The following is a 12,500-nucleotide window of genomic DNA, read 5'->3' as shown; positions in this document are numbered from 1 at the left end:
TTGATTTGATTTGATGTGGTGTGGACTGATACCCCCCACTGTCTGTCTTTTGACTGATACTGCTTTTTAAACTGGTCTGGTCAGTCTACTCAAATATTTGTACTATACATGTTTCTATCTGCAGGCAATACTTTGATAATTTGTCATTTTTTATGATGATACACTATTTTACGAATAGATATGGAAGGTTTCAGGACACTGATATATCTGAATATTAGAAAATATTTTACTGCCATTATTTTCACCACCAAAGAATAGCAGTGTGATTTTAATATGATTTGACTCTTTGCAGGCTGTCAGGCTGTCTAGTCACAGAGGAAGGCTGTGCTTCTCTGGTCTCAGCTCTGAGGTCAAACCCCTCACACCTGAGAGAGCTGGACCTGAGTAACAATGACCTGAAGGATTCAGGAGTGAAGCTGCTCTCTGCTGGACTGGGGAATCCCCACTGTAAACTGGAGACTCTGAGGTCAGTATTCCTGTAGTTGGTCAACAAGTGATAACTGTTCACCAGATCCACATGTGTTTACCAGACACACATAGTCCACACCATATGTGTTTGGACAGTGAAGCTTACAGTTTTAAATGTGGTGCTCCAGCATTTTGGATTTGAGATATAATGTTTCATATTAGGTGACAGTACAGAATGTCACCTTTTATTTGAGGTTAAAGGTGAGAGGTTAGCATGTTTTGTTGTAGCCTCTAACTCCCTCACTCATTATTATTCATGATTCATTCATGATCTTTCTCAATCATGGCAGTCACAGGCTTAATGTAGTCATTGCGTTCAAAGAATATGGGACCAAATACTAAACTGTTGACTACTTTAACTTTAATAAATTATAAGTGAATTGGTCAGAATATTTATGTCTTCTTCAAATAGGGGACTAGATACATTAAGTGCTTTTTGCTTTTATTTTTCCAAATGTTGAAACAGATATGTATTAAAATATCCTCAAATCAAATGTGCCATTATATACTGTCACCTCAAATGAAACATTTGATCTCAAATCTAAAATGTTGGAAATGTATTAAACTACCCTCAAATAAAAGGTGATACCCTCAAAGAATATCAGTGTGGTTTAATAAGGCACAAGGCGAGACCCAGATGGCACGGGAGGCAGATGGTTAGAGTCTTTAATATTTATTAATATACTAAAAGGGGAGGCAAGAGAATGGTTGTGGACAGGCCAAAGGTCATAACCAGATCAGAGTCCAGGAGGCACAGAGTGGCAGACAGACTAGAGGTCAGGAAAGACAGACTGGACAGGCACACTGGTAAGGCAGGCTAGAGGTCAGGACAGGCAGAATGGTCTGGCAGGCTAGAGGTCAGGACAGGCAGAATGGTCAGGCAGGCTAGAGGTCAGGACAGGCAGAATGGTCAGGCAGGCTAGAGGTCAGGACAGGCAGAATGGTCAGGCAGGCTAGAGGTCAGGACGGGCAGAATGGTCAGGCAGGCTAGAGGTCAGGGCAGACAGACTGGACAGGCAGGCTAGAGGTCAGGACAGGCAGAATGGTCTGGCAGGCTAGAGGTCAGGACAGGCAGAATGGCAGGCTAGAGGTCAGGACAGGCAGAATGGTCAGGCAGGCTAGAGGTCAGGGCAGACAGACTGGACAGGCAGGCTAGAGGTCAGGACAGGCAGAATGGTCTGGCAGGCTAGAGGTCAGGACAGGCAGAATGGTCAGGCAGGCTAGAGGTCAGGACAGGCAGAATGGTCAGGCAGGCTAGAGGTCAGGACAGGCAGAATGGTCAGGCAGGCTAGAGGTCAGGACAGGCAGAATGGTCAGGCAGGCGGGTACAGAAAACAGGGAAGGGACAAAAACCGGGGGAACAAATAGAAGCAGGAGTAGAGATGAGAGAAAAACGCTGGTTGACTTGATAAACATACAAGACAAACTGGTACAGAGAAACACAGGGATAAATACACCAGGGATATATACACCAGGGATATATACACCAGGGATATATACACCAGGGATATGTACACCAGGGATATATACACCAGGGATATATACACCAGGGAAACACAGGGATATATACACCAGGGATATATACACCAGGGATATATACACCAGGGAAACACAGGGATATATACACCAGGGGAACACAGGGATAAATACACCAGGAAACACAGGGAATAAATACACCAGGGATATATACACCAGGGAAACACAGGGATAAATACACCAGGGATATATACACCAGGGATATATACACCAGGGGAACACAGGGATATATACACCAGGGATATATACACCAGGGAAACACAGGGATATATACACCAGGGATATATACACACAGGGATATATACACCAGGGGAACACAGGGATATATACACCAGGGATATATACACCAGGGAAACACAGGGATATATACACCAGGGAACACAGGGATATATACACCAGGGAAACACAGGTGTATATATACACCAGGGAAACACAGGGATTTATATACACCAGGGAACACAGGGATATATATACACCAGGGAACACAGGGATATATATACACCAGGGAACACAGGGATATATACACCAGGGAACACAGGTGTATATATACACCAGGGAACACAGGGATATATATACCAGGAACACAGGGATATATATACACCAGGGAACACAGGGATATATATACACCAGGGAACACAGGATACACAGGGATATATATACACCAGGGAACACAGGGATATATACACCAGGGAACACAGGGATATATATACACCAGGGAACACAGGGATATATATACACCAGGGAACACAGGGATATATATACACCAGGGAACACAGGGATATATATACACCAGGGAACACAGGGATATATATACACCAGGGAACACAGGGATATATATACACCAGGGAACACAGGGATATATATACACCAGGGAAACACAGGTGTATATATACACCAGGGAACACAGGGATATATATACACCAGGGAAACACAGGGATATATATACACAGGGAACACAGGGATATATATACACCAGGGAACACAGGGATATATATACACCAGGGAACACAGGGATATATATACACCAGGGAACACAGGGATATATATACACCAGGGAACACAGGGATATATATACACCAGGGAACACAGGGATATATATACACCAGGGAACACAGGGATATATATACACCAGGGAACACAGGGATATATATACACCAGGGAACACAGGGATATATATACACCAGGGAACACAGGGATATATATACACCAGGGAACACAGGGATATATATACACCAGGGAACACAGGGATATATATACACCAGGGAACACAGGGATATATATACACCAGGGAAACACAGGTGTATATATACACCAGGGAACACAGGGATATATACACCAGGAACACAGGGATATATATACACCAGGAACACAGGGATATATATACACCAGGGAACACAGGGATATATATACACCAGGGAACACAGGGATATATATACACCAGGGAAACACAGGTGATATATATACACCAGGAACACAGGGATATATATACACCAGGGAACACATGGACATATATACACCAGGGAACACAGGGATATATATACACCAGGAACACAGGGATATATATACACCAGGGAACACAGGGATATATACACCAGGGAACACAGGTGTATATATACACCAGGGAACACAGGGATATATATACACCAGGGAAACACAGGGATATATATACACCAGGGATATATACACCAGGGAAACACAGGGATATATACACCAGGGATATATACACCAGGGATATATACACCAGGGATATATACACCAGGAAACACAGGGATAAATACACCAGGGAAACACAGGGATAAATACACCAGGGATATATACACCAGGGATATATACACCAGGGATATGTACACCAGGGATATATACACCAGGGATATATACACAGGGAAACACAGGGATATATACACCAGGGATATATACACCAGGGATATATACACCAGGGAAACACAGGGATATATACACCAGGGGAACACAGGGATAAATACACCAGGGAAACACAGGGATAAATACACCAGGGATATATACACCAGGGAAACACAGGGATAAATACACCAGGGATATATACACCAGGGATATATACACCAGGGGAACACAGGATATATACACCAGGGATATATACACCAGGGAAACACAGGGATATATACACCAGGGATATATACACCAGGGATATATACACCAGGGGAACACAGGGATATATACACCAGGGATATATACACCAGGGGAACACAGGGATATATACACCAGGGAAACACAGGGATATATATACACCAGGGAACAAGGGATATATACACCAGGAACACAGGGATATATATACACCAGGGAACACAGGGATATATATACACCAGGGAACACAGGGATATATATACACCAGGAACACAGGGATATATATACACCAGGGAACACAGGGATATATATACACCAGGGAAACACAGGTGTATATATACACCAGGAAACACAGGGATATATATACACCAGGGAACACAGGGATATATATACACCAGGGAACACAGGGATATATATACACCAGGGAACACAGGGATATATATACACCAGGGAACACAGGTGTATATATACACCAGGGAACACAGGGATATATACACACCAGGGAACACAGGGATATATATACACCAGGGAACACAGGGATATATATACACCAGGGAACACAGGGATATATATACACCAGGGAACACAGGGATATATATACACCAGGGAACACAGGGATATATATACACCAGGGAACACAGGGATATATATACACCAGGGAACACAGGGATATATATACACCAGGGAACATAGGGATATATATACACCAGGGAACACAGGGATATATACACACCAGGGAACACAGGTGTATATATACACCAGGGAACACAGGGATATATATACACCAGGGAACACAGGGATATATATACACCAGGGAACACAGGTGTATATATACACCAGAGAACACAGGGATATATATACACCAGGGAAACACAGGGATATATACACCAGGGATATATACACCAGGGATATATACACCAGGGAAACACAGGGATATATACACCAGGGATATATACACCAGGGATATATACACCAGGGATATATACACCAGGGAAACACAGGGATAAATACACCAGGGAAACACAGGGATAAATACACCAGGGATATATACACCAGGGATATATACACCAGGGATATATACACCAGGGAAACACAGGGATATATACACCAGGGATATACACAGGGATATATACACCAGGGAAACACAGGGATATATACACCAGGGATATATACACCAGGGATATATACACCAGGGATATATACACCAGGGATATATACACCAGGGATATATACACCAGGGAAACACAGGGATATATACACCATGGATATATACACCAGGGAAACACAGGGATAATACACCAGGGATATATACACCAGGGATATATACACCAGGGATATATACACCAGGGAAACACAGGGATATATACACCAGGGATATATACACCAGGGATATATACACCAGGGATATATACACCAGGGAAACACAGGGATATATACACCAGGGATACACAGGGATAAATACACCAGGGAAACACAGGGATAAATACACCAGGGAAACACAGGGATAAATACACCAGGGATATATACACCAGGGAAACACAGGGATATATACACCAGGGATATATACACCAGGGATATATACACCAGGGATATATACACCAGGGAAACACAGGGATATATACACCAGGGAAACACAGGGATAAATACACCAGGGAAACACAGGGATAAATACACGAGGGATATATACACCAGGGATATATACACCAGGGATATATACACCAGGGAAACACAGGGATAAATACACCAGGGATAAATACACCAGGGATATATACACCACAGGGATATATACACCAGGGAAACACAGGGATATATACACCAGGGATATATACACCAGGGAAACACAGGGATAAATACACCAGGGATATATACACCAGGGATATATACACCAGGGAAACACAGGGATATATACACCAGGGAAACACAGGGATATATACACCAGGAAACACAGGGATATATACACCAGTGATATATACACCAGGGATATATACACCAGGGAAACACAGGGATATATACACCAGGGAAACACAGGGATATATACACCAGGGAAACACAGGGATAAATATACACACAGGGATATATACACCAGGGGAACACAGGGATATATACACCAGGAAACACAGGGATATATACACCAGGGAACACAGGGATATATACACGGGATATATACACCAGGTTATATACACCAGGGATATATACACCAGGGATATATACACCAGGGATATATACACCAGGGATAAATACACCAGGGATATATACACCAGGGATATATACACCAGGGATATATACACCAGGGATATATACACCAGGGATATATACACCAGGGATACATACACCAGGGATAACACCAGGGATATATACACCAGGGGGATATATACACCAGGGATATATACACCAGGGATATATACACCAGGGATATATACACCAGGGATATATACACCAGGGATATATACAAACACAGGGATATATACACCAGGGAACACAGGGATATATACACAGGGATATATACACCAGGGATATACACAGGGATAAATACACCAGGGATATACACCAGGGATATATACACCAGGGATAAATACACCAGGGATATATACACCAGGGATAAATACACCAGGGATATATACACCAGGGATAAATACACCAGGGATATATACACCAGGGATATATACACCAGGGATATATACACCAGGGATATATACACCAGGGATATATACACCAGGGATAAATACACCAGGGATATATACACCAGGGATAAATACACCAGGGATATATACACCAGGGATATATACACCAGGGATATATACACCAGGGATATATACACCAGGGAAACACATGGATAAATACACCAGGGATATATACACCAGGGATATATACACCAGGGAACACAGGGATATATACACCAGGGATATATACACCAGGGATATATACACCAGGGATATATACACCAGGGATATATACACCAGGGATATATACACCAGGGAAACACAGGGATATATACACCAGGGATATATACACCAGGGATATACACCAGGGATATATACACCAGGGATATATACACCAGGGAAACACAGGGATATATACACCAGGGATATGTACACCAGGGATATATACACCATGGATATATACACCAGGGATATATACACAGGGATATGTACACCAGGGATATATACACCATGGATATATACACCAGGGATATATACACCAGGGATATATACACCAGGGATATATACACCAGGGATATATACAAACACAGGGATATATACACCAGGGATATATACACCAGGGATATATACATCAGGGATAAATACACCAGGGATATATACACCAGGGATATATACACCAGGGATATATACACCAGGAAACACAGGGATATATACACCAGGGATATATACACCAGGGATATATACACCAGGGAAACACAGGGATATATACACCAGGGATATATACACCAGGGATATATACACCAGGGGAACACAGGGATATATACACCAGGGGAACACAGGGATATATACACCAGGGATATGTACACCAGGGATATATACACCAGGGATATATACACCAGGGAACACAGGGATATATACACCAGGGATATATACACCAGGGATATGTACACCAGGGATATATACACCAGGGATATATACACCAGGGATATATACACCAGGGATATATACACCAGGAACACAGGGATATATACACCAGGGATATATACACCAGGGATATATACACCAGGGATATATACACCAGGGATATGTACACCAGGGATATATACACCAGGGATATGTACACCAGGGATATATACACCAGGGATATATACACCAGGGATATATACACCAGGGATATGTACACCAGGGATATATACACCAGGGATATGTACACAGGGATATATACACCAGGGATATGTACACCAGGGATATGTACACAGGGATATATACACCAGGGATATATACACCAGGGATATATACACCAGGGATATATACACCAGGGATATATACACCAGGAAACACAGGGATAAATACACCAGGAAACACAGGGATAAATACACCAGGGATATATACACCAGGGATATATACACCAGGGATATATACACCAGGGAAACACAGGGATATATACACCAGGGATATACACTAGGGAAACACAGGGATATATACACAGGGAAACACAGGATATATACACCAGGGATATATACACCAGGGATATATACACCAGGGATATATACACCAGGGATATATACACCAGGGAAACACAGGGATATATACACCATGGATATATACACCAGGGATAGGGATAATACACCAGGGATATATACACCAGGGATATATACACCAGGGATATATACACCAGGGAAACACAGGATATATACACCAGGGATATATACACCAGGGATATATACACCAGGGATATATACACCAGGAAACACAGGGATATATACACCAGGGATACACAGGGATAAATACACCAGGGAAACACAGGGATAAATACACCAGGGAAACACAGGGATAAATACACGAGGGATATATACACCAGGGATATATACACCAGGGAAACACAGGGATATATACACCAGGGAAACACAGGGATAAATACACCAGGAAACACAGGGATAAATACACCAGGGATATATACACCAGCGAAACACAGGGATATATACACCAGGGAAACACAGGGATATATACACCAGGGATATATACACCAGGGAAACACAGGGATAAATACACCAGGGATATATACACCAGGGATATATACACCAGGGAAACACAGGGATATATACACCAGGGGATATATACACCAGGGAAACACAGGGATATATACACCAGTGATATATACACCAGGGATATATACACCAGGGAAACACAGGGATATATACACCAGGGAAACACAGGGATATATACACCAGGGAAACACAGGGATAAATACACCAGGGAAACACAGGGATATATACACCAGGGAACACAGGGATATATACACCAGGGAAACACAGGGATATATACACCAGGGAACACAGGGATATATACACAGGGATATATACACCAGGTTATATACACCAGGGATATATACACCAGGGATATATACACCAGGGATATATACACCAGGGATAAATACACCAGGGATATATACACCAGGGATATATACACCAGGGATATATACACCAGGGATATATACACCAGGGATATATACACCAGGGATACATACACCAGGGAAACACATGGATAAATACACCAGGGATATATACACCAGGAAACACAGGGATATATACACCAGGGATATATACACCAGGGATATATACACCAGGGATATATACACCAGGGATATATACACCAGGGATATATACACCAGGGAAACACAGGGATATATACACCAGGGGAACACAGGGATATATACACAGGGATATATACACCAGGGATATATACACCAGGGATATATACACCAGGGATATATACACCAGGGATATATACACCAGGGATAAATACACCAGGGATATATACACCAGGGATAAATACACCAGGGATATATACACCAGGGATAAATACACCAGGGATATATACACCAGGGATATATACACCAGGGATATATACACCAGGGATATATACACCAGGGATATATACACCAGGGATAAATACACCAGGGATATATACACCAGGGATAAATACACCAGGGATATATACACCAGGGATATATACACCAGGGATATATACACCAGGGATATATACACCAGGGAAACACATGGATAAATACACCAGGGATATATATATATACCCAGGAACACAGGGATATATACACCAGGGATATATACACCAGGGATATATACACCAGGGATATATACACCAGGGATATATACACCAGGGATATATACACCAGGGAAACACAGGGATATATACACCAGGGATATATACACCAGGGATATATACACCAGGGATATATACACCAGGGATATATACACCAGGGAAACACAGGGATATATACACCAGGGATATGTACACCAGGGATATATACACCATGGATATATACACCAGGGATATATACACAGGGATATGTACACCAGGGATATATACACCATGGATATATACACCAGGGATATATACACCAGGGATATATACACCAGGGATATATACACCAGGGATATATACACAGGGAAACACAGGGATATATACACCAGGGATATATACACCAGGGATATATACATCAGGGATAAATACACCAGGGATATATACACCAGGGATATATACACCAGGGATATATACACCAGGGAAACACAGGGATATATACACCAGGGATATATACACCAGGGATATATACACCAGGGAAACACAGGGATATATACACCAGGGATATATACACCAGGGATATATACACCAGGGATATATACACCAGGGAACACAGGGATATATACACCAGGGGAACACAGGGATATATACACCAGGGATATATACACCAGGGATATATACACCAGGGAACACAGGGATATATACACCAGGGATATATACACCAGGGGATATGTACACCAGGGATATATACACCAGGGATATATACACCAGGGATATATACACCAGGGATATATACACCAGGGAACACAGGGATATATACACCAGGGATATATACACCAGGGATATATACACCAGGGATATATACACCAGGGATATATACACCAGGGATATGTACACCAGGGATATATACACCAGGGATATGTACACCAGGGATATATACACCAGGGATATATACACCAGGGATATATACACCAGGGATATGTACACCAGGGATATATACACCAGGGATATGTACACAGGGATATATACACCAGGGATATGTACACCAGGGATATGTACACAGGGATATATACACCAGGGATATATACACCAGGGATATATACACCAGGGATATATACACCAGGGATATATACACCAGGGATATATACACCAGGGATATATACACCAAGGATATGTACACAGGGATATATACACCAGGGATATGTACACCAGGGATATGTACACCAGGGATATATACACCAGGGATATGTACACAGGGATATGTACACCAGGGATATATACACCAGGGATATGTACACCAGGGATATATACACCAGGGATATATACACCAGGGATATATACACCAGGGATATATACACCAGGGATATATACACCAGGGATATGTACACCAGGGATATATACACCAGGGATATATACACCAGGGATATATACACCAGGGATATATACACCAGGGATATGTACACCAGGGATATATACACCAGGGATATATACACCAGGGATATGTACACCAGGGATATATACACCAGGGATATATACACCAGGGATATGTACACCAGGGATATATACACCAGGGATATATACACAGGGATATATACACCAGGGATATATACACCAGGGATATATACACCAGGGAACACAGGGATATATACACCATGGATATATACACCAGGGATATGTACACCAGGGAAATATACACCACCTGGAGGTGGAGACAATCACAAGACAGGTGAAACAGATCAGGGTTTGACATGAATATGGAGAAAATATACTGGCACTATTTTCATCACCAAAGAATACCAGTATGATTTTAAAATGATTTGACTTTGCAGGCTGTCAGCCTGTCGAGTCACAGAGGAAGGCTGTGCTTCTCTGGTCTCAGCTCTGAAGTCAAACCCCTCACACCTGAGAGAGCTGGACCTGAGCTACAATCACCCAGGAGACTCAGGAGTCAGACTGCTCTCTGCTGGACTGGAGGATCCACACTGCAGACTGGAGAAACTCAAGTATGTAGAGGGTTCATGTCAATGTTCATCAGGCTGGTTAAGACAAACATTCTTACCACCACTTGGACAAAGTTATATGCTGTGTGTGTGTGTGTGTGTGTGTGTGTGTGTGTGTGTGTGTGTGTGTGTGTGTGTGTGTGTGTGTGTGTGTGTGTGTGTGTGTGTGTGTGTGTGTGTGTGTGTGTGTGTGTGTGTGTGTGTGTGTGTGTTCAGTGTGTGTGAGTTCAGTGTGTGTGAGAGTGTGAGTGTTTGTGTATGTGAGTTCAGTGTGTGTGTGAGATCAGTGTCCAATCTGTGTAAATCTGTCAATGACACACACATTCTGGACACACACATTCTGGACACACACACTCTGGACACACACACACTGGACACACACACTGGACACACATACACACACTGGACTCACGTACACACACTCTGGACACACACACACTGGATACACACACTGGACACACACACACACAAACACACACACACACACCACACACACATACAAATACAAGAACTGGACACACACACACACTGGACACACACACACAGACACCCACTGGACTCACACAGACACACACACACACACACACTGGACACACACACACTGGATACACACACTGGATACACACACACGCACACA

At 42.5% G+C, this 12,500-nt stretch overlaps 1 long non-coding RNA gene and 1 pseudogene across 1 annotated transcript; one reads left to right on the top strand and one right to left on the bottom strand.

Moving 5' to 3' along the window:
- LOC127923616 (NLR family CARD domain-containing protein 3-like) overlaps positions 1 to 12,500 on the top strand; it is a 29,025-nt pseudogene that overhangs the window by 14,908 nt on the left and 1,617 nt on the right.
- LOC127923617 (uncharacterized) lies at positions 236 to 11,877 on the bottom strand. Its single transcript, XR_008114828.1, has 2 exons — positions 11,781 to 11,877; positions 236 to 380 (listed from the first exon to the last, which is right to left on the bottom strand). It is a non-coding gene; the product is annotated as an uncharacterized LOC127923617 (long non-coding RNA).

The sequence above is a fragment of the Oncorhynchus keta genome, unplaced genomic scaffold (genome assembly GCF_023373465.1).
Source record: "Oncorhynchus keta strain PuntledgeMale-10-30-2019 unplaced genomic scaffold, Oket_V2 Un_contig_30231_pilon_pilon, whole genome shotgun sequence".
Classification (NCBI taxonomy): domain Eukaryota; kingdom Metazoa; phylum Chordata; class Actinopteri; order Salmoniformes; family Salmonidae; genus Oncorhynchus; species Oncorhynchus keta.
Note: the sequence above shows the minus strand (reverse complement) of the source record. Positions and strands in the feature narration are given on the sequence as shown.